This window comes from Dendrobates tinctorius, unplaced genomic scaffold (assembly GCF_039654945.1).
Source record: "Dendrobates tinctorius isolate UK_male_01 unplaced genomic scaffold, ASM3965494v1 ptg000084l, whole genome shotgun sequence".
NCBI classification, from domain to species: Eukaryota; Metazoa; Chordata; class Amphibia; order Anura; family Dendrobatidae; genus Dendrobates; species Dendrobates tinctorius.
In genome coordinates this window covers 1158536-1186331 of record NW_027361752.1, presented here as the reverse complement: position 1 = coordinate 1186331, position 27796 = coordinate 1158536, and the positions used below count along the sequence as shown (strand labels likewise).

Below are 27796 nucleotides of genomic sequence, written 5' to 3'. Positions count from 1 at the left end.
TGGAGGCAGTGTGATGGCGTGGGCATGAATGGCTTCCGATGGCACTGGGTCACTAGTGTTTATTGATGATTTGACTGAAGACAGAAGCAGCTGTATGAATTCTGAAGTGTACTGGGCTATACTCTGCTCAGATTAAACCAAATGCAGCAAGGTTGATTGGATGGCACTTCACAGTACAGATGGACAATGACTCAAAACATACTTTGAAAGCAGCACAAGAGGTTTTTAAGGCAAAGAAGTGGAATGTTCTGCAATGGCTGAGTCAATCACCAGATCTCAACCCCATTGATCAGAATTTCACATGCTTAAGACATAACTTAAGTCAAAAAGGAGGAAACCCGGCGTTTGTTAACATCCATGGCTTCCAGACTTCAAGCAGTCATTGCCTGCAAAGGATTCTCTACACAGAGATAAAAATAACATTTTATTTATGGTAAAGTTAATTTATCTAATTATCATAGAATCATGGAATGCTAGAGTTGGAAGGGACCTCCAGGGTCATCATGTCCAAACCCCTGCTCAATGCAGGATTCACTAAACTATCTCAAGCAGATGTCTGTCCAGCCTTTGTTTGAAGACTTCCATTGATGGAGAACTCACCATCTCTCATGGTAGCCTGTTCCACTAATTAATCACCCTCACTGTCAAAGTTTTTTTTATAATATCTGATCTGTATCTTATCCCTTTCAGTTTAATTCTATTGCTTCCCATGTGCAAATGAGAATAAGGATGATCCTGCTACACTGTGACATCCCTTCTGATATTTGTAGACAGCTATTACGTCTTCTCTTATCTTTTTTGCAGGCTAAGCATTCCCAGATTCTGTAGTTGTTCCTCATAGGACATACTTTGCAGTCCGCTCACTATACTGGTAGCTCTTCTCTGCACTTGCTTCATTTTTTTGTCTTTTTTAAAATGTAGTGCCCAGAACTGGACACAGTATTCCAGATGAGGTCTGACCAAGGATGAGTAGAGGGGGATAATTATTTCACATGATCTAGACTGCTTTTCTTCTCTAGTAATAGCTATCCCTCCTAGCTTTGCATCGTCTGCAACTTTGATTAGTTTACTTTCAGTTCCTTTATCTAGATCATTTATAAAAATGTTGAACAACATTGGTGTCAAGACAGAGCCTTGTGGTACTCCAGTTGAAACACTCTTCTAATTGGACATGCAACCATTTATTACCACTCTTTGAGTGCAATCACTGAGCCAGTTATGAATCCAACTAATCTTGTCAATCCTATTATTGGTAATTTTTGCAAAAAGAATAGTATGAGAAACTTTATAAAGTGCTTTGTTAAAGTCAATATATAGTATATCTACCGCATTTCCCTGATCCACACAGTCAGTGATTCCATCATAGAAGGAAATAAGATTTGTCTGACATGACTTGTTTGCTACAAACCCATGCTGGCTTTGGTTAATTACTATATTCTTATCCAAGTACTTACATACATTCTATTTAATAATTTGTTCAAAGATCTATTTTTACTTTTACTTTAATTACTTTTGAATCCCTGAAATGAGGCGGCTTTGTAATAAATGATTGCAATTCCTAAATATTTCACAGCATATTTTTGTTTAACCCTTTAATTAAACCTGCAAGTCTACATTTCAATTGAATCTCAGTTGTTTCCTTTCAATTACAAAATTGCAGCATTTAGAGGCCAAATCATGGAGATTAAGTCCCTGTACAAATATTTCTGCACCTAACTGAATTACATGTGTTAGAAATAGAGATGAAGACATTTTTGAAAATTTGATTTGGTTTATTCATTCAGTTTGGCTGGAAAATTAAATTCTGACCAAATTGATTCATCCTGAATCGAAAGTGTCCTGAAGAGACATTTATATAAAACTAGCTGAAGAGCCCGGCGCTGCCTGGGCCTAGTAACTACCATAACTACGGTTAGTAATAACAAATTATAATGATTATATATATATATACACTCACTGGCCACTTTATTAGGTACACCTGTCCAACTGTGTGTTAAGACTTAATTTCTAATCAGCCAATCACATGGCGGCAACTCAGTGCATTTAGGCATGTAGACATGGTCAAGACAATCTCCTGCAGTTCAAACCGAGCATCAGTATGGGGAAGAAAGGTGATTTGAGTGCCTTTGAACGTGGCATGATTGTTGGTGCCAGAAGGGCTGGTCTGAGTATTTCAGAAACTGCTGATCTACTGGGATTTTCACGCACAACCATCTCTAGGGTTTACAGAGAATGGTCCGAAAAAGAAAAAAAATCCAGTGAGCGGCAGTTCTGTGGCCGGAAATGCCTTGTTGATGCCAGAGGTCAGAGGAGAATGGGCATACTGGTTCGAGCTGATAGAAAGGCAACAGTGACTCAAATTGCCACCCGTTACAACCAAGGTAGGCAGAAGAGCATCTCTGAACGCACAGTGCGTCGAACTTTGAGGCAGATGGGCTACAGCAGCAGAAGACCACACTGGGTACCACTCCTCTCAGCTAAGAACAGGCATCTGATGGCTACTTTCAGCAGGATAATGCGCCATGTCATAAAGCTCGAATCATCTCAGATTGGTTTCTTGAACATGACAATGAGTTCACTGTACTCAAATGGCCTCCTCAGTCACCAGATCTCAATCCAATAGAGCATCTTTGGGATGTGGTGGAACGGGAGATTCGCATCAGGGATGTGCAGCCGACAAATCTGCGCCAACTGTGTGATGCCATCATGTCAATATGGTCCAAAATCTCTGAGGAATGCTTCCAGCACCTTGTTGAATCTCTGCCACGAAGAATTGAGGCAGTTCTGAAGGCAAAAGGGGGTCCAACCCGTTACTAGCATGGTGTACCTAATAAAGTGGCCAGTGAGTGTATATATATATATATAGTGTGTGTATATATATATGTATATATATATATATAAAGCTGAGTGTAGAGCCCCGCCCACTTCGCATAGCCACATTCACTATAATATCCCACATCATCTCGTCAGCCAGAGCTACCGGACTACTACCCCTAATATCCCACATCATCCCGTCAGCCAGAGCCACCGGACTACTACCCCTAATATCTCACATCATCCCATCAGAGCCAGTAAAAATAGAATAGTGAAATTGCACAGAAACATGGTTCACTAAGATCCCAGGTTTTCTACTGATCAGGCTGATATTCTCACTTTTCTGCCACCATAAATATCACAGTAATGCTTTTCACCAATGAACAGGCACAAACTTATACATTAGTACAGCTGAGAAACCTTCACACACATTTTCATGCACCGTCAACTTGTAATTTGTCCGTCTGAGTTGCTCATGGGTGTACAGCATCTGTATGCAGTATAGTATCATATTTAATGGGTTGTTATGGGAAAAGCATTACGTGTTATATGGGTATATTCAGGTGAACTATGGGGAAAGAAGCATTTTAAAAAAAACTCACAGCATCAGAGCACAGTAAAACATCAATAATGCATAAAAGTGTCTGTGAGAAAATATTAAATCCACATGACATTTAATATGTGCACTTTCTTACATTCATGTGTGTCACTTAATGATACCACACAGGAGGGGGGATTCATTTCTGTCATGTACTAACTGCTCCTTTCTGGGGGACAAACGATGGCTGGAGCTTATGTTCCTGGGGATGCTAGATTTCTCCCACCATGTCAGTGTCTGCTGAGGTGCTGTCAAGTGGGAAAACTTGCGCATAGCAACCAATCACAGCTCAGCTACTTTTAACCAGCTCTGGTGAAATGAGAGATGCTTAGTGATTGGTTGCAATTAAAACTGTTGGTCATAGCAACCAATCACAGCTGAGCTTCTTTTGAACAGCTCTGGTGAAATGAAAGATGCATCGTGATTGGTTGGTGATACACACACACACACACACACACACACACTGATTTTTATATATAGATGTAGTAATCGCAGGTACACGGGATGCAGTGACGAGGCGAGAGACGGGAGGAACTTTAAGATGTAACTTATATATATATATATATATATATATGCCTATAGGGGCTATCTCGAGCAACCAAACAAGTTAACAGCAGTTATCCTTGCAGGGATCAACACAAGAATACACTGGTAACACAAACACGACTAACCCGGCAAAAAATGTTAACTACAATGTGTCACTTATTCTCTCTGACGTCCGGCAGAGCGATGGTCGATGATGCTTCGGCGTATCAGCCGCTGGGCCCAGCCGATGAGGATTTGGTGGAGACTTCGGGCGTTCCTACGCCCCGGAGAAGTGGGGGCACAGCAGGCCCCTGAAGAGTTCCTCTGCCCAGGGTCCAGACAGCGTAGGCCACAGCTGCGGGGGCCGCAGGCGGCAGCAGACAGGCCGCAACTGTGGACTGGAGTGGATCAGTTGCGACCACGGGCGGCAGCAGATGGGCTGCATCCACGGGGTGGAGTCAGGCGTCGGCTGCCGAGGGCGGAAGCGGTCGGGCTGCACCCGCGGGCTGGAGTCGAGCGGTGGCTGCCACGGGCGGGAGAGGATGGGTCGCATCCATGGGGTGGAGACGGGCATCGGCTGGCACGGGCGGAAGTGGTCGGGTTGCACCCGCGGGGTGGAGTTGGGCGTCGGCTGCCGCGGGCGGGAGAAGTCGGCCCGCACCCACTGGGTGGAGTCGGGCGTCGGCTGTCGCGAGCGGGAGTGGTCGGGCCGCACCCGTGGGGTGGAGTCGGGCGGAGGCAGCTGCGGGTGGCAGATGACAGGCCACACCCAGGGGGCAGAGCCGGACGGTGTCTCTCCGTTGGACGGCTCGGTGCCGTCTCTCTTCTGCTAGCGGTGAGTCTCCCTTCAGTCTCTTCTGTCACTGCTCTGCTCTCCTTGCTCTGGTTCTGGCTCTCGCTCTGGCTCTCTGGCGCCCTCTAGCTTCCTCTCTTCTCTCCTGCTACATCGACTGACCCCTACTGGCGTCCTCAGCCCCTTTTATAGTAGCTCCTCCCCCAACCTTTCTAGAAGTCTCTGCGGTCCATCCCCCAATTGTGTCCCCCAGAAACAGTCTCCCTAGGAACCTTGGTGATGGCCCCCTTGGTTCCGGCCTGGGTATACAGAGGGGACTCCTCCTCCTACACTGAGATAATATACTGAATTGTCCTAGGTCTACTCCTCACCTGTCCTGCCATCGCAGCTCCCCACCATCTTCTCTCATTTTTGATGTGGATATTCTTCTAGTCTCCAGCCTTCTCCTTGAGTCTTCCTGTGCTGTATAGGCCTCATGTGGTCACTTGTGTGTCAGACCCCATATGAATGGGTGAGGCTCAGTCAGAGCAGGAAGACCGGAAAAACGGAGGCTGGATGAAGATATAGAGGCCAAAAGAATTGAAGACTGGTAGACAGGGTGCGGAGCTGCGGCGGTAAGACCGATGAGGGGTAGGCCTCAGAAAGGTGCTTTATTATTTTGTAACCTCTTCTGAATCTGAACACAGTTTATGGAATACAGAATTTTTTGCATGTAAAATTACAACAAAATCTTATTAATATCCTGTATTTCAGTTGAACATTTCTATCACATTCCCATTTCATGGTGTCGGGGGATTGCTATGATATTCATTGATTTCACATATCCTTTATGTGCAGTAAAAAGTGAGCAACATTTCAAGATAGACCCAGAAGAGGGGAGTGATGTGTAGGAAAATCACTTTATTGCTCTGATTTAGGCTGTGTGCCCACGTTGCGTTTTTTAAGCATTTCCACAGCGCTTTTAGACAAGCATTTCTTCTGCGGAAACGCTTAAGAAAGGCATCTAATGTAATAGATAGAATGGAAAACGCACATGTTGTGCTAATGGTGCGTTTTTTTCCACTGCGGAAACGCTTAGCGGAAAAAAACGCAGCATGTTCATTAATTGTGTGGAATCGCGTGCGATTCCACATACATACACTGTAATTGCAGAAACGCATAGGAAAACGCATGTCAAAACGCTTGACAATCGCGTCAAAAATGCATGTCAAAAAGCGCATGCGGTTTCCCTGGCAACGGCATGCATTTCTGCTCAGGAAAAAAACGCTTGAAAAACGCTACGTGGGCACATAGCCTAAATGTTACTACAATGTTGTATGTAAATATACAGAATAAAGTCTCGCTGACACGAGCATATAAATCAGACAAGTGCACTCAGAAAAAAAAAATAGTATTGCACTTTGACCAATGTTATTCAATAAGGCAATGCTGATCTACGTTTTTTTTCTCTGCAGTATTCAGAGTGAGGATAACATTTGCAGCATGCTGCAACTTGACTCCAAAATCGGGCGAGCGCGAGAACAAAAATCTGATTTCATACAGAGCCACAGGATAGCATCCGATTTTTAAGGATACATTGCCATTCTGTAAGAGAGCCAATTGTAAATGATCCTGTAAATGATTAATAGCTGCTGAGTAAAAAAAACAAATTTAATACGGATGACAAATGAGTGATGAGCGAGTATACTCGTTGCTCGGATTTTCCCCAGCATGCTCGGGTGTCCTCCGAGTATTTTGGCGTGCTCGTAGATTTGATTTTCGTCGTCTCAGCTGCATGATTTGCGAATGCTAGACAGCCTGAATACATGTGTGGAATGCCTGTTTGTTAGGGAATTCCCAAATGTATTCAGCCTGTCTACAAGTCGCAAATCATGCAGCTGAGACGACGAAAACCAAATCTCCGAGCACTGCAAAATACTCAATCACCCGAGCAACGAGTATACTCGCTCATCACTACAAGAGAGAGGTGAAAAATAAGTTGTCCCACTCTCCTTGAAATGTGTGATACTCTGTGGCTTTGTTAAAGGGGTTGTCCGGGCTTTTCACATAATCTCAGTACATATCTGGGCTGCAGAATTATGACAATAAGTAATTTACTTTCTGTCACTAGTTTACACGGTTTTCTAGATATTCTGAACAGAACGTCCAAGGGGGCGGGGTGTTATGGCATTAAAATGAGAACTGGTCATTTCCTCCTACTCTACTAAAAACATGCCGTCTATAGCAACAACCCCACCCTCCATAGCAACAGGCCCTCCCCGTCCACATAAAGAAGCCCTCATCACACAGTAACAAATCCTCCCCGCCGCTTCACTCCCCCCCTTCCACCCGTCGCCATACCCCCCCTCGCTGCCGCTCCATTCCCCCCCTTCCCCCCAGCGCCATCCCCCCCCTCCCTGCCACTCCATTCCCCCCCACCACGCTGGTCTGTCTCACCCGGTCTTCACATTGCAGATGAAACCTGCACCAGGGAAGGAGTGGGTCATGTGACAGGCTCTGCGCACGTCACTTCAGCCCGCCTGTCACATGACCCTCTCATTCCCGGCTGCAGTTTTCACCGGCAATGTGAAGACCGGGTGAGGCCGGAGCGGCGTGGAGGAGGGGGGATGGAGAGGCGGGGGGGGGGGAATGGAGCGGCAGGGAGGGGGGGGAATGGAGCGGCACGGAGGGGGGGAATGGAGTTGGGGGGAGGGTTTGTTACTGTGTGAGGAGGGCTAGGCTTCTTTATGTGGACTGGGAGAGCCTGTTGCTATGGAGGGTGGGGTTGTTGCTATAGACGGCATGTTTTTAGTAGAGTAGGAGGAAATGACTAGTTCTCATTTCAATGCCATAACACCCCCCCCCTTGGACGTTCTCTTCAGAATATCTAGAAAACCGTGCAAACTGGTGACAGAAAGTAAATTACTTATTGTCACAATTCTGCAGCCCAGATATGTACTGAGATTATGTGAAAAGCCTGGACAACCCCTTTAAAGCGGAGGATTAATGCACAGCTTCAGAAAAGTCTCCTTCATCATGCACAATGAATTTCCCATGCATTTTACTACCCAATTAGGGGATAATAAACTCTGCTTGTAAATATGGTGAATTTACTTTTAATGAATATCCCCCATTGAGTCTCAAGAGTAAACCAGAAAATCAGTAAAACTTCCAGGCGGTTCTCTGTGTTCCATCCACGTGTTCCATTCTCTGTGTTCCGACCACGTGTTCCATTCTCTGTGTTCTGTCCACGTGTTCCATTCTCTGTGTTCCGTCCACGTGTTCCAATCTCTGTGTTTTGTCCACGTGTTTATTTCTCTTAGTTCCATCCACGTGTTCCATTCTTTGTGTTCGTCCATGTGTTCCATTCTTTTTGTTCCGTTCACGTGTTCCATTATCTGGTGTTCCGTCTACGTGTTCCATTCTCTTTGTTCCGTCCACGTGTTCCATTCTCTGTGTTCCGTCCACGTGTTCCATTCTCTTTGTTCCGCCACGTGTTCCATTCTTTTTGTTCCGTCCACGTGTTCCATTCTCTTTGTTCCGTCCACGTGATCCATTCTCTGTGTTCCGTCCACGTGTTCCATTCTATTTGTTCCGTCCACGTGTTCCATTCTCTTTATTCCGTCCAGGTGGTCCATTCTTTTTGTTCCGTCCACGTGTTCCATTCTCTGTGTTCCGTCCACGTGTTCCATTCTCTGTGTTCCGTCCACGTGTTCCATTCTCTGTGTTCCGTCCACGTGTTCCATTCCTTTTGTTCCGTCCACATGTTCCATTCTCTATGTTCTGTCCACATGTTCCATGCTCTGTGTTCCATCCACGGCAATTCTCATATCTTATATTTCATTATGTGAATCGTTTCAACTCGCTAATGTAATTTCTCCATGAAGGAAGCAAATGATAATATTTGTGGCATTTTTTAAATATTTTGGTATTACTGTAGAAGCCGACCGCATAGTTCCCCCTTCCAGACATATTGAGCTACAATGAAGGCCAAGTCTTTTTCCTTTACTCAGCTGAAATATTCAGCCTTGGGACACAGAGCTTAACATACAGAAAAAGGATTTTAAGTTGGCAAAGATTATGTTGAGAATTCTTTTCTCTTAAGTAATTAGTAGAAAATATTTTCTCTAAATCAGTGTTTTTTAAAAATATGATGACACAAATGTATTGTTTTTAAAGGGAATCTGTCAGTAGGATAACCTCTTTTAAGCCATCTGTATGGACATGTAGGTCATAGGTAGCAGAAAAAAATACCTATTATTATTATTATTATTATTATTATGCTTTTACCTATATAGCCATATTCCACAGCGCTTTACATACATTATCATCACTGCCCCCGATGGGGTCCACAATCTAAATTGCCTTTTGGTATGTCTTTGGATATCTGTGTTCCGATGTCATATTCTAGAGAAATCCACAATTTTTTTTTAATATGTAAATTAGCTGTTAATTTCTATGGACCCCATACAGACCTCCCTGAAAATCCTCTTCCAGAGCTTATTTAAATGAAAGAGGGTGTTGCCACTCTGAGACATGTAGATCAGGAGAGCAGACTGTCTGTCATTACATGTCTCCACTGGAAACGCCCCCTTTTATTTACAGTAAGCCTTGGATGCAGATGCTCAGGGAGATCTATATCCGGACCATAGATCTTAACAGCTCATTTACATATTAAGAAAAACATATCATTTTACTCCGCTTCCTATAACCTATATAGACGGCTTAGGATGGTTGATCCTACTGACAAATTCCCTTTAACTATTGCAGTTTTCACTTTGGCCATTAAAGCAGATGTAACAGGATGAGACTTTCTATTTTCTGTAGCTCACGTGTCGGCTTTCGGCTTTACGGTATAAATTGGAATAATTGAGTCTGTCTTGACTGGGACATTGAAATATAATGGCAGAGAGAAAATTAAGAAAAAACCTTTCATTCTGGAGGGCTCGGCACCTTCATGTATTACACAGCCCAGTGATTTTAGTGGCACTTTTTAATTAATAATTTTTCTGTAATGAACCTGCCAAGAATTACTGGTGTATTGTGGGCTGCAATTTCCAGGGGCAAGTATTTTACACCTCCTTACCCAATAATTTTTAGCACTCCCATCCACCAATCTGTTGGGCTCTGTTGTCCTTATATTTTGCATTTTGACCTCCTATATTCTTTTTTTTTCTGAACTTAGACATAAGCTTTGAAAAATAAAATATTGTTCTACTTATTCCTTCACAACCTATCACGTATAAGTCGCCTCCCTCCCTTTGATACGGGCTCCGAGTCCGACGCTGAGCCCGCATCTTTTCTGACACATGATAGCTGGTTTGATCAACTGTCATGTGCCCCTAACAGCTGAAATTGCGATCCACCTGCGGCTGCTAACATGTTAAATGCCACTGTCAATCTCTGACAGCGGCATTTAACACATGCGTGCCGGAAGCGTGTCACAAACCACACCCACGGACGCCCCTGGAGATGATGATTTCTGCTACACATAGCAAGGCTATACGTAGCACAAGTGATCAGATGATTGCAGCTTCAAGTCTTCTATGGAGACTACTGTATTGAAGGAAGTCAAAAGTGGAAAAAAAATGTTTTAAAAAATATAAAATTAAGTTTAAAGTTCATATTTCCCTAGTCAAAATAAAACAATACAAAAAAACGATCATATATTTCATATTGCTGCATTAAGAAACTCCCAATTTATCCAAATACAAAGGCAATCTGATTGGTAAACTACATAACGAGTAAAAAATCCAAACCGCAAAATTACGTTTTTTTGTTCATAGCAACAGGTGATAAAATCGTATCTACCCTAAAATGCTATCACTAAAAACGTCAGCTCGGCGCGCAAAATATAAGCCCTGACCCAGCCCCAGATCCCAAAAAATGGAGACGATATGGATCTCAGAAAATGGTGCAATTTTTTTTTTTATTAAACTTTGGATTTTTTTTCACCACGTAAATAAAAAACAATCTATACAAGTTTGGTATCTGTCATCTGATAATGACCTGGCGAATCATAATGGCAGGTCAGATTTAGCATTTGGTGAACATGGTAAAAAAATAAAAAAAACTGTTGTGGAATTGCACTTCTATACTTCTCCAGCAGTGATGGTGGATCTGCTGGACCTCAGGGCGCTGGATGTGGAGGTTTACCGTCTTTTAAATATCTGTAGGGGAGCGGCAACAACATGTAAACACGTGGGCAGCCCTGGATAATCCACGCCGGCAGGATGATAAGATCCGGCGGAAGGTGGAACCTCTTCTCTTTTTCTCCTTTTTTACATTCTCTGGGCTTTCTTGCTCTGCATTTGGATTTATTGCAGATTTTCTTTTCTCGATGTCTGATGCTTGGGTACACTCTGGATGGGACTTTGAATTCTCATTGTTCATCGTGATGGTAGCGATGGTGCAGAGTTTAGAAAGCCTTTCAGAGGATGACGTAAAATTTTGGAAGTCAAGGTCCTTGTCCTCACTTGTGTCCTCTTCATTCTCTGAGACCATAAGCATGTCTCTATGAGCGTGATTGATAAAGAGGCTGGTGTCCACATCTGACACAAGATGAGGAATATACATCGGCTTCTGATTTAGAAGATTGTCAAAATCTATTTTTTTCATGAACGGATGATCCTTAATCTTAAATGCTCCACCTGTCCCAAGTCTTTGCTCAGGATTTTTTTTGAGCAGGTCAGTGATGAGGTTCTTAGCCTCACGGGGTGGACAGCGTTTGTAATTCCAAGGTATTTTTCCCATGACAATCATTCTTTTAAGCTCAGGTATGAAATCCGTATCAAATGGTAAAGATCCCACCAGAAATTCATAGAGAATGATCCCCATTGACCACCAGTCAACAGGTCTTCCGTAGTCTTTCATTAGGATGACCTCTGGGGCCATGTAATTCAGGGTACCACAATTCTCAAGGTCCTTGAACTCTCTGGAGATGTCCTTCACTGATTGCTTATAGTTGTTGGTTTTTGGTATCATGACACCAATTTTTGAAAGCCCAAAATCAGCGACTTTAATGTGCCCAGCAGTTGTAATCAGTAGGTTGTACGGTTTTAGGTCTCGGTGCACCACACCATAGCTGTGCAGGTATTCCACAGCAAGAACTGTTTCTGCAAAGTACAGACGGGCCAAGGGGATAGATAAACGGCCCTTGGTGCTTAGAAGGGACCCACAGTCTCCACCTCCAACATACTCCATGACCATACACAGGTGAGATCTAGTAGGGAAGGAGCAGAGCATGGAGACCACAAAGGGACAATCAGCGAAGGTCATGATGTCCCTCTCCAGAAAGGCCGCTTCCACGTGTTTTTCAGTTTCCAGGTTCTTCTTCGCCATTTTCTTCATAGCGAAGATCTGCTGTGAGTATTTGTGCTGCACTAAGTAGACAGCCCCAAAACATCCGCCGCTGATCAGTTTGGATGTCTCAAAGTCGCTCATATGCGGCTTTCTCGCCGGGATCAATGATTCCATCAAGTTAGTGGCAGGCTCGTGGATCTCTGGCATCTCACAGATCACACTCTCAGGATCTGGCAGCTCAGGGGTTTCTGTTGTCAGATCGCTGCTTGGCCCCGGATGACTCGTATTAGGGTCCGGGGATTCCGGGGGAACATTTTCCCCGTCTTTGTCGTCGCCTTCTGGTGTCTCAGTGGCAGGCTCGTGGATCTCCAGGATCTCACAGATCACACTCTCAGGATACGGCAGCTCAGGGGTTTCTGTGGTCAGATCGCTGCTCAGCCCCGCCTGACTCGTGTTAGGGTCCGGGGGGACATTTTCCCTGTCTTTGTACTCGCCTTGTGGTGTCTCCAGGCATTCCGGGGAGCGGGCCGGACCTTCCAGCACATACAGGACTTTTTCGGCCAGTTCTTTAACAAAAGCCAAATCTCCATCTTGAGATCTTTCTTCAGCCTGCTGTAGTAATGTCCTGATGTTCCGGGTTAAATCCGTCAGATACTCTGAGGTAAGACGGTCTTGGTGGTATTTGGTCAGGCAGTCCTGCACTAGCTCCACCACCAGCCGGTGAGTGAAGCCGAGGACGCCATCGGGTGGTAGAAGCTTAATGTCAGAGCAATGGGTGTAAATAATCTCCAATAATCCTTCTACCTGAAGCTTGTCTAGAAGAAATTCAGCCATAGCGAAAAATTGCAAATGCACTCAGTCACTAGGGAGCCAAAATGGCAGCAGGAATCCTGTGTACACAGCATAAGTAACTGCGAGCGGTGATGTCATAATGGTCGACCATCTGTGATATCATAATGGCCGACCATCTGTGATGTCATAATGGACGACCATCAGTGATGTCATAATGGTCGACCATCTGTGATATCATAATGGCCGACCATCAGTGATGTCATAATGGCCGACCATCAGTGATGTCATAATGGCCGACCATCTGTTTGCAAACATTTTTTTTTTTAAACCGTCTTTATTGAGTGTAATGCAAAATATACATATAATGTCCAATAACATAACAGAAGAACATTTATGCAATATTATTAACATTAGACGGCATTTTTTCAACTATAAAAACCCCCACCCCTCCCCCAGGCAAACTCCATAACTTCGTAACACAATTTCAATCCAGTCTAACAGGGATATTACTGGCAAGCTGCTCTCTCATATACCAGTTGGTGAGCTGGAAACAACTATGTATCGCCTGGCTTGTGGAAGATGTCTGAGTATTGATAAAAGAGGACCATGTGAAAAAAAAAGCGTCCCTCTTTATTAAGTAAGGCCTCTATCCAATCCATTTTGAAGAGATATGTTACTTTTGTAGCAATTAAGCTTAAAGAAGGTGTTGCATCCTGTGCTCACAAAAGGAGAATGCTTTTACGTGTGGCTGCCGCCCATATGAACAAGATGGGGCGCTGCTGGACAGAAAGCCTCACCAACTGGTCCTGTGCGAGAATATTAAATATGGCCCACTCCGGGGAGAGAGAGATAGATATGTCAAAAGTGTAGATGAGATGTTGCAGAAGTGTATCCCACACCTCCCTTATTTTTGGGCAGTTCCAAAGACAATGGAAAATATCAGCTGGAGAGTGTAAGCATTTAGGGCAGGGATAGTCCCCTGAGGGGGACATTTTAGACTGGACCTCCGGGGAGATGTATGCTCTATGAAATATCATAAGAGACATGGTTATGTAACTGTCATATGGTAATTTAGAGTTAATACGCAGAGTGGCTTTCAAAAGGTCATTTACCCAACAGTTCGTTAATTGAGCAACCCATTTTCCAGGGCCTGGTGAAGAGTCTGACCAATGTATAGAAGGCTTTAATGCTGGGAGGCTGAAGGGTCTACACATGGCCTCATCTATTGGGGTATTAGTGAAGCGATTAAAGGCGTATATCCAATCAAGGGAATGGCGAAAAGCAGCCTCTATACTGTAGAGGTGTAAATTTGGGAGATTAAGTCCACCCAAAGATTTGGTTTGCTGTAGCTTAAAAACACTAATTCTAGAGCCCCCTTCCGAGCCCCAAATAAATAGGCAGAAGGCTCGTGTCAGTAGCCTATCATCAGCTTTAGAAAGTAGAACCGGGAGCGTCTGTAAAGGAAAGAGTATTTTAGGGAAAGAGATCATATAAATTAGATGGGCTTTACCTGCAAAGGATAATTTAAGGGATTTCCAGGATTGAATTTCTTGTATAACTACAGAAATAAGAGGCTGAACATTTAATTTATAGATATCATGAGGATTTGATGTTAGGTCAACGCCAAGATAAGGTAAAGAATTTCTCCTCCACTGAAAAGAAAAAGGGAACGGCCACCGTTTCTGAGCAATTTTAAAAATAGCTAAAGCATGAGATTTATTAAAGTTTATACGAAATCCCGAAACTGCTCCAAATTCATTAAAGGCGTCCATTATAGAGGAAATGGATTCCTTAGGATTGGATATCATGAGTAAGATATCATCAGCAAATGCCAACGTTTTAAGTGTATTGTGACCGACCCCTATGCCCCCAAAGGAAGGGATCATCTCCAGATATCTTAGTAAGGGATCAAGGGCAATATTGAACAACAAAGGTGACAGAGGACAGCCCTGCCTCGTCCCCCTGAAGATGGAAAAAGGGGTTGACTGGATATTTTCAAAACATTTTTATTGGATTAAAGTGGACCTTTTAACCAAATTTATCATGGTTAGGAGGCTGTCCACTACTTGGACAACCCCTTTCTTGATGTTTGCCCCCGATTCATTAAAAAAAACTTTACTCGCCTTCCTCAGTGGCGCCGTTCCCACTGTGTCAGCACTCGCGGTCCTGGAGTTCTTCTGCGGTTGTTGTGACACGTGCCTCCAGCACCCAAAATTTGTCATGGTTAGAGGGCTGTCCACTACTTGGGCAACCCCTTCTTGATGTTTGGCCCCAATTAAATAAAAAAAACTTTACTCACCTCCCTCGGTGGCGCTCTTCCCGTGGTGTCAGCACTTGCGGTCCTGGAGTTCTTCTGTGGTTGTTGTGACACGTGCCTCCAGCACCCAATCTGATCCGGCATCGCTGTGCCCGCCTTAGGACAAATCAAACATGAAGAGGAAGTTGGGACTCCAGCTGCTTTCTCACTTGCTCTTCATGTTCAATTCAACAGGAGGCAGAGACAGTGATGTCAGCGCTGATTGGGCACTGGAGTCACGTGTCAAAACAGCACAGGAACCCTAGAGAACGGTGCTGGCATGGGAGGTGAGTATAAGCTTTTTTATTTTATCGGGGCTAAGCATGGGGTATGAGGAGAAGTTGCCCAAGTAGAAGACAACTTCTTTAACTGGACACATTATGCAATTTTGCCTCTCAGTTACGGCGATATTAGCAAAGTATTGGCACATATTAAATCAAAAAGAAAATGGTAAGTCCAAGTGGGTGTTATCAATTACTTTTCACTGGGGGCGTGTACTTCTTCTTCCTGTATGAGTTGCTCAATCATTACCAGGGAGCAGCACAGCAGAAAAGGACTGCGCCTCACCATAGCCTAGGTTTCTCAGTGTGTGAGATGTAAGGATACAGAGCAGACTTAAGATTTGTGATTTTACTCAAAGGCTGTTTATATTTGTAGCCAATTTTACAGAAATGGAGCAATCAACTGAGCTTCTCCTATGCACCATTTTATGGGGCACTTACTGTTATTTTATTTGAGGGGAAAAAAATAGATCACAATGGCTGGCCCTTTTTTTCTTTTGCTTGACTTTATTATGTAGCTTCCATAGGAAAAAAAACAATAAGGCCGGGGTCACACTAACCGACGCAAAATACGGTCAGTATTTTACATGCGTAATACGGATGACAGACCCCTAAATAGTGCTCCGTATGTCATCCGTAATCAAGGTGTGGTCGCGTATTTTGCGCATGTAAGCATCCGTATGGCGAGATTTTCTTGCAGGCTTGCAAAATGGACATATAATGGAGCCCTATGACAGTTTTAATAAAGAAATGAAAGAATAGATATAGACACATAGAATGCATGTATATATATATATATATATATATATACATGCATTCTATGTGTCTATATCTATTCTATGTATTCTATGTGTCTATATCTATTCTTTCGTTTCTTTATTAAACCTGTCAGGGTGAGTTTACTGTATAGCGCACTGAATTGCCGGCTTTGCTAAAAGACACCTGGTGCGTATTTCTCGCAGGTCACATGTGTGGTCCGTGTGTAATTCGTATTTTTTGCTCACCCATAGACTTGCATTGGCGTACTACGGCCGTAGTACGCTGACAATCGCAGCATGCTGCGATTGGCACGGAGCGTAGAATACGGATGAGAAATATACGGCTGGTGCGAGGGACCCCATAGAGAATCATTGGTCCGTGTCTAATGCGTGCTTTTAGCGCCTCTCACTCGTCCGTATTCCTCGCCAGTGTGACCCCGGCCTAAAACCTGCAGTTTCTAATTGATGAGTAAATTATTTGATATACATACTGGAAGAAAAGCTTTTTTGTTGTTGTCATTAAAGCGGAGGATTAATGCACAGCTTCAGAGAAGTCTCCTTCATCATGCACAATGAATTTCCCATGCATTTTACTACCCAATTAGGGGATAATAAACTCTGCTTGTAAATATGGTGAATTTACTTTTAATGAATATCCCCCATTGAGTCTCAAGAGTAAACCAGAAAATCAGTAAAACTTCCAGGCGGTTCTCTGTGTTCCATCCACGTGTTCCATTCTCTGTCTTCCATCCACGTGTTCCATTCTCTGTGTTCCGTCCACGTGTTCCATTTTCTGTGTTCCGTCCACGTGATCCAATCTCTGTGTTTTGTCCATGTGTTTCATTCTCTTAGTTCCATCCACGTGTTCCATTCTTTGTGTTCGTCCATGTGTTCCATTCTTTTTGTTCCGTCCACGTGTTCCATTCTCTATGTTCTGTCCACATGTTCCATCATCTGTGTTCCATCCACACGTTCCATTCACTTTGTTCCGTCCACATGTTCCATTCTCTGTGTTCTGTCCACGTGTTCCATTCTCTGTGTTCCGTCCACGTGTTCCATTCTCTGGTGTTCCGTCTACGTTTCCATTCTCTTTGTTCCGTCCACATGGTCCATTCTCTGTGTTCTGTCCACGTGGTCCATTCTCTGTGTTCCGTCCACATGTTCCATTCTCTGTGTTCTGTCCACGTGTTCCATTCTTTTTGTTTCGTCCACGTGTTCCATTCTCTATGTTCTGTCCACGTGGTCCATTCTCTGTGTTCCAGCCACATGTTCCATTCTCTTTGTTCCGTCCTCGTGTTCCATTCTCTGTGTTCTGTCCACATGTTCCATTCTCTGTGTTCCGTCCACGTGTTCCATTCTCTGGTGTTCCATCCACGTGTTCCATTCTCTGTGTTCGTCCACGTGTTCCATTCTCTGGTGTTCCGTCTGTGTGTTCCATTCTTTTTGTTCCATCCACGTGTTCCATTCTGTGTTCCGTCCACGTGTTCCATTCTCTTTGTTATGTCCACGTGTTCCATTCTCTTTGTTCCGTCCACGTGCTCCATTCTCTTTGTTCCATCCACATGTTCCATTCTTTTTGTTCCGTCCACGTATTCCATTCTCTATGTTCTGTCCATATGTTCCATTCTCTGTGTTCTGTCCACATGTTCCATTCTCCTTGTTTCGTCCACATGTTCCATTCTCTTTGTTCCATCCACGTGTTCCATTCTCTGGTGTTCCGTCTACGTTTTCTATTCTCTATGTTCCGTCCACGTGGTCCATTCTCTGTGTTCCGTCTACGTGGTCCATTCTCTGTGTTCTGTCCACGTGTTCCATTCTGTGTTCCATCCACATGTTCCATTCTTTTTGTTTCGTCCACGTGTTCCATTCTCTATGTTCTGTCCACGTGGTCCATTCTCTGTGTTCCATCCACATGTTCCATTCTCTTTGTTCCGTCCACATGGTCCATTCTCTGTGTTCCGTCCACGTGTTCCATTCTCTGTGTTCAGTCCACGTGTTCCATTCTTTTTGTTCCGTCCATGTGTTCCATTCTCTATGTTCTGTCCACGTGGTCCATTCTCTATGTTCTGTCCACGTGGTCCATTCTCTTTGTTCCGTCCACGTGTTCCATTCTCTGTGTTCTGTCCACGTGTTCCATTCTTTTTGTTCCGTCCACGTGTTCCATTCTCTGGTGTTCCATCTACGTGTTCCATTCTCTTTGTTCCGTCCACTTGTTCCATTCTCTGTGTTCCATCCACGTGTTCCATTCTCTTAGTTCCGTCCACGTGTTCCATTCTCTATGTTCTGTCCACGTGTTCCATTCTCTGTGTTCCGTCCACATGTTCCATTCTCTTTGTTCCGTCCATGTGTTCCATTCTCTGTGTTCCGTCCACGTGTTCCATTCTCTGGTGTTCCATCTACGTTTTCCATTCTCTTTGTTCCGTCCACGTGGTCCATTCTCTGTGTTCCGTCCATGTGGACCATTCTCTGTGTTTTGTCCACGTGTTCCATTCTCGGTGTTCCATCCACGTGTTCCATTCTTTTTGTTTCGTCCACGTGTTCCTTTCTCTATGTTCTATCCACATGTTCCATTCTCTGTGTTCCGTCCACATGTTCCATTCTCTCTGTTCCAGCCACGTGTTCCATTCTCTGTGTTCTGTCCACGTGTTCCATTTCCTGTGTTCCATCCACGGCAATTCTCATCTCTTCTATTTCATTATGTGAAGCATTTCAACTCGGTAATGTTATTTCTCCATGAAGGAAGTCTATTATAATATTTGTAGCATTTTTTAAATATTTTGGTATTACTGTAGAAACTGACCGCATAGTTCCCCCTTCCAGACATATTGAGCTACAATGAAGGCCCAGTCTTTTTCCTTTACTCAGCTGAAATATTCAGCCTTGGGACACAGAGCTTAACATACAGAAAAAGGATTTTAAGTTGGCAAAGATTATGTTGAGAATTCTTTTCTCTTAAGTAATTATTAGAAAATATTTTCTCTAAATCAGTGTTTTTTTTTAAATGATGACACAAATGTATTGTTTTTAAAGGGAATCTGTCAGTAGGATAACCTCTTTTAAGCCATCTGTATGGACATGTAGGTCATAGGTAGCTGAAAAAAATACCTATTATTACTATTATTATGCTTTTGCCTATACAGTTATGGCCAAAAGTATTGACACCCCTGCAATTCTGTCAGATAATACTCAGTTTCTTCCTGAAAATGATTGCAAACACAAATTCTTTGGTATTATTATCTTCATTTAATTTGTCTTAAATAAAAAAAAACACAAAAAGAATTGTCCTAAAGCCAAATTGGATATAATTCCACACCAAACATAAAAAAGAGGGTGGACAAAAGTATTGGCACTGTTCAAAAAATCATGTGATGCTTCTCTAATTTGTGTAATTAACAGCACCTGTAACTTACCTGTGCCACCTAACAGGTGTTGACAATAACTGTCACGTCGCCGCCAGACTCAGGGCCTGCTGTTCCGGCTTCGGCCACTAGGAGGCGCTGGACTGATACCTCGTCGCCAGACTCAGGGCCTGCTATTCCGGCTTTGGCCACTAGGAGGCGCCGGACTGACACGTCACCGCCAGACTCAGGGCCTGCGGTTCCGGTCTCGGCCACTAGGAGGCGCCGGACCGTCACGTCGCTGTCGGACTCAGGGACGGCTGTTCCTGCCTCAGCCACTGGGAGGCGCCGTGGTTCACTCCAGGGTGAGGGTGGTGACAGAGAAGAGGCTCCTGCGCAGGCATCTGGTGGGCGCAGGCTCTGCCCCTCTGTCAGTCATGTAGGGCATACTGCATCTCCATCTGGCCTGGTCCTGGGGGCGGCCCTAATTACATCATCAGTCCAGGATCCTGTGAGGGATGACCTGATCCCTCAAATACCTTGGGACTGGTCTTGCAAGCCGCCGGATATATTCTTGGTTCCCCTGCGTGCTACTTTGTAATTTGCTATAGTGAAAACTCTGACCTCAGCCTGGATTTCTGACCATTCTATTGCCTGACATTTTTGTACCTCCGCCTCTCTTCTGATTTTTTGACGCTGACCTTCGCTTGGATTCCTGACTCTCCTTCTGCCTGCTGATTTTGTACCTTTGCTGCCCTCCTGTTTTTTTACTGACCTTGGCCTGGACTTTTGACTCTCCTTCTGTCTGCTGATTTCGTGCCTCTGCTGCCCTCCGGCCTCCGACTCCTGCCTCCTGACCTTGATTACGGGTTTTAGTTTTGACCCCTTGGCGGCCGTCCTGCTCTGGTCCACTGCTCCTCTAGACAGCTACCCCCTGGGCCTTGCTACAATTCCAGATCCCTGTATAGGGGTTAAGGGTCTCAGGGTTACTCGGGGTGCTGTTCCTACTACAGCCCAGATTCGCAAACGGCCGCCACAATAACTAAATCACACTTGCAGCCAGTTGAAATGGATTAAAGGTGACTCAACCTCTGTCCTGTGTCCTTGTGTGTACCACATTGAGCATGGAGAAAAGAAAGAAGACCAAAGAACTGTCTGAGGACTTGAGAAACCAAATTGAGAGGAAGCATGAGCAATCTCAAGGCTACAAGTCCATCTCCAAATCCCTGAATGTTCCTGTGTCTACCGCGTGCAGTGTCATCAAGAAGTTTAAAGCCCATGGCACTGTGGCTAACCTCCCTAGATGTGGACGGAAAAGAAAAATTGACAAGAGATTTCAACGCAAGATTGTGCAGATGTTGGATAAAGAACCTCAACTAACATCCAAACAAGTTCAAGCTGTCCTGCAGTCCGAGGGTACAACAGTGTCAACCCGTACTATCCGTCGGCATGTGAATGAAAAGGGACTGTATGGTAGGAGACCCAGGAAGACCCCACTTCTTACCCCGAGACATAAAAAAGCCAGGCTGGAGTTTGCCAAAACTTAACTGAAAAAGCCTAAAGCGTTTTGGAAGAATGTTCTCTGGTCAGAAGAGACAAAAGTAGAGCTTTTTGGGCAAAGGCATCAACATAGAGTTTACAGGAGAAAAAAGAGGCATTCAAAGAAAAGAACACGGTCCCTACAGTCAAACATGGCGGAGGTTCCCTGATGTTTTGGGGTTGCTTTGCTGCCTCTGGCACTGGACTGCTTGATCGTGTGCATGGCATTATGAAGTCAGAAGACTACCAACAAATTTTGCAGCATAATGTAGGGCACAGTGTGAGAAAGCTGGGTCTCCCTCAGAGGTCATGGGTCTTCCAGCAGGACAATGACCCAAAACACACTTCCAAAAGCACTAGAAAATGGTTTGAGAAAGCACTGGAGACTTCTAAAGGTGACCAGCAATGAGTCCAGACTTGAATCCCATAGAACACCTGTGGAGAGATCTAAATATGGCAGTTTGGAGAAGGCACCCTTCTAATATCAGGGTCCTGGAGCAGTTTGCCAAGGAAGAATGGTCTAAAATTCCAGCAGAGCATTGTAATAAACTCATTGATGGTTACCGGAAGCGGTTGGTCGCAGTTATTTTGGCTAAAGGTTGTGCAACCAAGTTTTAGGCTGAGGGTGCCAATACTTTTGTCTGGCCCTTTTTTGGAGTTTTGTGTGAAATGATCAATGTTTTGCTTTTTGCTTCATTCTCTTTTGTGTTTTTTCATTTAAGACAAATTAAATGAAGATAATAATACCAAAGAATGTGTTTGCAATCATTTTCAGGAAGAAACTGAGTATTATCTGACAGAATTGCAGGGGTGTCAATACTTTTGGCCACAACTGTATAGCCATATTCCACAGCGCTTTACATACATTATCATCACTGTCCCCGATGGGGCTCACAATCTAAATTCCCTTTTGGTATGTCTTTGGATATCTGTGTTCCAATGTCTTATTCTAGAGAAATCCACAATGTTTTTAAATATGTAAATTAGCTGTTAATTTCTATGGGCCCCATACAGACCTCCCTGAAAATCCTCTTCCAGAACTTATTTAAATGAAAGAGGGTGTTCCAACTCTGAGACATGTAGATCAGGAGAGCAGACTGTCAGTCATTACATGTCTCCACTGGAAATGCCCCCTTTTATTTACAGTCAGATTCTCAGGGAGATCTATATCCGCCCCATAGATCTTTACAGCTCATTTACATATTAAGAAAAACATATCATTTTACTCAGCTTCCTATAGCCTATATAGACGGCTTAGGATGGTTGATCCTACTGACAGATTCCCTTTAACTATTGCAGATTTCACTTTGGTCATTAAAGCAAATGTAACAGGATTAGACTTTCTATTTTCTGTAGCTCACGTGTCGGCTTTCGGCTTTACTGTATAAACTGGAATTATTGAGTCTGTCTTGACCGGGACATTGAAATATAATGGCAGAGAGAAAATTAAGAAAAAACCTTTCATTCTGGAGGGCTCAGCACCTTCATGTATTAGACAGCCCAGTGATTTTAGTGGCACTTTTTAATTACTAATTTTTCTGTAATGAACCTGCCAAGAATTACTGGTGTATTGTGGGCTGCAATTTCCAGGGGCAAGTATTTTGCACCTCTTTTCCCAATAATTTTTAGCACTCCCTTCCACCAATCTGTTGGCCTCTGTTGTCCTTATATTTTGCATTTTGACCTCCTATATTCATTTTTTTCTGAACTTAGACATAAGTTTTGAAAAATAAAATATTGTTCTACTTATCCCTTCACGACCTATCACGTATAAGTACATCTTAGGTCGCCTCCCTTCCTTTGATACGGGCTCCGAGTCCGACGCTGAGCCCACATCTTTTCTGACACATGATAGCTGGTTTGATCAACTGTCATGTGCCCCTAATAGCTGAAATTGCGATCCACCTGCGGCAGCTAACATGTTAAATGCCACTGTCAATCTCTGACAGCGGCATTTAACACATGCGTGCCGGAAGCGTGTCACAAACCACACCCACGGACGCCCCTGGAGATGATGATTTCTGCTACACATAGCAAGGCTATACGTAGCACAAGCGATCAGATGATTGCAGCTTCAAGTCTTCTATGGAGACTACTGTATTGAAGCAAGTCAAAAGTGGAAAAAAAATGTTTTAAAAAATATAAAAAAAAGTTTAAAGTTCATATTTCCCTAGTCAAAATAAAACAATACAAAAAAGCGATCATATATTTCATATTGCTGCATTAAGAAACTCCCAATTTATCCAAATACAAAGGCAATCTGATTGGTAAACTACGTAACGAGAAAAAAATCCAAACCGCAAAATTACGTTTTTTTGGTTCATAGCAACGGGTGATTATAAAATCGTATCTACCCTAAAATGCTATCACTAAAAACGTCAGCTCGGCGCGCAAAATATAAGCCCTGACCCAGCCCCAGATCCCAAAAAATGGAGACGATACGGATCTCAGAAAATGGTGCAATTTTTTTTTTTTATTAAACTTTGGATTTTTTTTCACCACGTAAATAAAAAACAATCTATACATGTTTGGTATCTGTCATCTCATAATGACCTGGCGAATCATAATGGCAGGTCAGATTTAGCATTTGGTGAACATGGTAAAAAAATAAAAAAAACTGTTGTGGAATTGCACTTCTATACTTCTCCAGCAGTGATGGTGGATCTGCTGGACCTCAGGGCGCTGGATGTGGAGGTTTACCGTCTTTTAGATGTCGTAGGGGAGCGGCAACAACATGTAAACACGCGGGCAGCCCTAGATAATCCACGCCGGCATGATGATAAGATCCGGCGGAAGGTGGAACCTCTTCTCTTTTTCTCCTTTTTTACATTTTCTGGGCTTTCTTGCTCTGCATTTGGATTTATTGCAGATTTTCTTTTCTCGATGTCTGATGCTTGGGTACACTCTGGATGGGACTTTGAATTCTCATTGTTCATCGTGATGGTAGCGATGGTGCAGAGTTTAGAAAGCCTTTCAGAGGATGACGTAAAATTTTGGAAGTCAAGGTCCTTGTCCTCACTTGTGTCCTCTTCTTTCTCTGAGACCATAAGCATGTCTCTATGAGCGTGATTGATAAAGAGGCTGGTGTCCACATTTGATACAAGATGAGGAATATACATCGGCTTCTGATTTAGAAGATTGTCAAAATCTATTTTTTTCATGAATGGATGATCCTTAATCTCAAATGCTCCACCTGTCCCAAGTCTTTGCTCAGGATTTTTTTTGAGCAGGTCAGTGATGAGGTTCTTAGCCTCACGGGGTGGACAGCATTTGTAATTCCAAGGTATTTTTCCCATGACAATCATTCTTTTAAGCTCAGGTATGAAATCCGTATCAAATGGTAAAGATCCAACCAGAAATTCATGGAGGATGATCCCCATTGACCACCAGTCAACAGGTCTTCCGTAGTCTTTCATTAGGATGACCTCTGGGGCCATGTAATTCAGGGTACCACAATTCTCAAGGTCCTTGAACTCTCTGGAGATGTCCTTCACTGATTGCTTATAGTTGTTGGTTTTTGGTATCATGACACCAATTTTTGAAAGTCCAAAATCGGCGACTTTAACATGCCCAGCAGTTGTAATCAGTAGGTTGTACGGTTTCAGATCTCGGTGCACCACACCATAGCTGTGCAGGTATTCCACAGCAAGAACTGTTTCTGCAAAGTACAGACGGGCCAAGGGGATAGATAAACGGCCCTTGGTGCTTAGAAGGGACCCACAGTCTCCACCTCCAACATACTCCATGACCATACACAGGTGAGATCTAGTAGGGAAGGAGCAGAGCATGGAGACCACAAAGGGACAATCAGCGAAGGTCATGATGTCCCTCTCCAGAAAGGCCGCTTCCACGTGTTTTTCAGTTTCCAGGTTCTTCTTCGCCATTTTCTTCATAGCGAAGATCTGCTGTGAGTATTTGTGCTGCACTAAGTAGACAGCGCCAAAACATCCGCCGCTGATCAGTTTGGATGTCTCGAAGTCGCTCATATGCGGCTTTCTCGCCGGGATCAATGATTCCATGAAGTTAGTGGCAGGCTCGTGGATCTCTGGCATCTCACATATCACACTCTCAGGATCCGGCAGCTCAGGGGTTTCTGTTGTCAGATCGCTGCTTGGCCCCAGATGACTCGTATTAGGGTCCGGGGATTCCGGGGGAACATTTTCCCCGTCTTTGTCGTCGCCTTCTGGTGTCTCAGTGGCAGGCTCGTGGATCTCCGGGATCTCACAGATCACACTCTCAGGATCCGGCAGCTCAGGGGTTTCTGTGGTCAGATCGCTGCTCAGCCCCGCCTGACTCGTGTTAGGGTCCGGGGATTCCAGGGGGACATTTTCCCCATCTTTGTACTCGCCTTGTGGTGTCTCCAGGCGTTCCGGGGAGCGGGCCGGACCTTCCAGCACATACAGGACTTTTTCGGCCAGTTCTTTAACAAAAGCCAAATCTCCATCTTGAGATTTTTCTTCAGCCTGCTGTAGTAATGTCCTTATGTTCCGGGTTAAATCTGTCAGATACTCTGAGGTAAGACGGTCTTGGTGGTATTTGGTCAGGCAGTCCTGCACTAGCTCCACCACCAGCCGGTGAGTGAAGCCGAGGACGCCATCGGGTGGTAGAAGCGTAATGTCAGAGCAATGGGTGTAAATAATCTCCAATAATCCTTCTACCTGAAGCTTGTCTAGAAGAAATTCAGCCATAGCGAAAAATTGCAAATGCACTCAGTCACTAGGGAGCCAAAATGGCAGCCGGAACCCTGTGTACACAGCATAAGTAACTGCGAGCGGTGATGTCATAATGGCCGACCATCTGTGATATCATAATGGCCGACCATCTGTGATGTCATAATGGCCGACCATCAGTGATGTCATAATGGCCGACCATATGTTTTCAAACATTTTTTTTTTTTAAACCGTCTTTATTGAGTGTAATACAAAATATACATATAATGTCCAATAACATAACAGAAGAACATTTATGCAATATTATTAACATTAGACGGCATTTTTTCAACTATAAAAACCCCCGCCCCTCCCCCACCCCTCCCCCGGGCAAACTCCATAATTTCGTAACACAATTTCATTCCAGTCTAACAGGGATATTACCGGCAAGCTGCTCTCTCATATACCAGTTGGTGAGCTGGAAACAACTATGTATCGCCTGGCTTGTGGAAGATGTCTGAGTATTGATAAAAGAGGACCATGTGAAAAAAAAAGCGTCCCTCTTTATTAAGTAAGGCCTCTATCCAATCCATTTTGAAGAGATATGTTACTTTTGTAGCAATTAAGCTTAAAGAAGGTGTTGCATCCTGTGCTCACAAAAGGAGAATGCTTTTACGTGTGGCTGCCGCCCATATGAACAAGATGGGGCGCTGCTGGACAGAAAGCCTCACCAACTGGTCCTGTGCGAGAATATTAAATATGGCCCACTCCGGGGAGAGAGAGATAGATATGTCAAAAGTGTAGATGAGATGTTGCAGAAGAGTATCCCACACCTCCCTTATTTTTGGGCAGTCCCAAAGGCAATGGAAAATATCAGCTGAAGAGTGTAAGCATTTAGGGCAGGGATAGTCCCCTGAGGGGGACATTTTAGACTTGACTTCCGGGGAGAAGTATGCTCTATGAAATATCATAAGAGACATGGTTATGTAACTGTCATATGGTAATTTAGAGTTAATACGCATAGTGGCTTTCAAAAGGTCATTTACCCGACAGTTCGTTAATTGAGCAACCCATTTTCCAGGGCCTGGTGAAGAGTCTGACCAATGTATAGAAGACTTAATGATTTATATATAAGACTCATAGAATAAGTTCCCATTTGGGCTTTAATGGATATTAAATTTAGAGGGTGTGTTCTAGCATCATCCGGTATGTCTCCCAATATTGAGCTTACGTAATGTCTAATTTGAGAGATAGTAAAATTGTCTACTGTAAGGATTGGGTATTTGAAAACCATGTCCTCTAAGGTAAGAAGGCATTGATTATTTGTTAACGTATCTCGGACCAGTCTACACGCATTGTTTCCAAGCACCTTGTAAATGAGAGCTGACTTGCCTTGTAGAAAAGAGGGGTTACCTTGAAAGGGAAGAAACATCGAGATGTGGGGGTCAAGACCGCTAACTCGTCTAGCTTGACGCCATCCCAAGATTACCGACCATAATAGAGGATTATCTCTAACCTCCACTGGAATTTCAGCATTTCGTAGGTGAAGCAGTGATGGGAGGCTGAAGGGTCTACACATGGCCTCATCTATTGGGGTATTAGTGAAGCGATTAAAGGCGTATATCCAATCAAGGGAATGGCGAAAAGCAGCCGCTATACTGTAGAGGCGTAAATTTGGGAGATTAAGTCCACCCAAAGATTTGGTTTGCTGTAGCTTAAAAACACTAATTCTAGAGCCCCCTTCTGAGCCCCAAATAAATTGGCAGAAGGCTCGTGTCAGTAGCCTATCATCAGCTTTAGAAAGTAGAACCGGGAGCGTCTGTAAAGGAAAGAGTATTTTAGGGAAAGAGATCATTTTAATTAAATGGGCTTTACCTGCAAAGGATAATTTAAGGGATTTCCAGGATTGAATTTCTTGTATAACTACAGAAATAAGAGGCTGAACATTTAATTTATAGATATCATGAGGATTTGATGGTAGGTCAACGCCAAGATAAGGTAAAGAATTTCTCCTCCACTGAAAAGGAAAAGGGAATGGCCACCGTTTCTGAGCGATTTTAAAGATAGCTAAAGCATGAGATTTATTAAAGTTTATACGAAATCCCGAAACTGCTCCAAATTCATTAAAGGCG

General features: G+C 43.8%; 1 protein-coding gene and 2 pseudogenes across 1 annotated transcript in view; all 3 read right to left on the bottom strand.

Moving 5' to 3' along the window:
* LOC141097313 (cell cycle control protein 50C-like) overlaps positions 1-27796 on the bottom strand; it is a 132614-nt gene that overhangs the window by 49409 nt on the left and 55409 nt on the right. The gene's annotated exons all lie outside the window — the stretch shown is intronic.
* On the bottom strand, positions 10862-12218 carry LOC141097287 (microtubule-associated serine/threonine-protein kinase 3 pseudogene; annotated as a pseudogene).
* LOC141097286 (microtubule-associated serine/threonine-protein kinase 3 pseudogene) lies at positions 23169-25067 on the bottom strand (annotated as a pseudogene).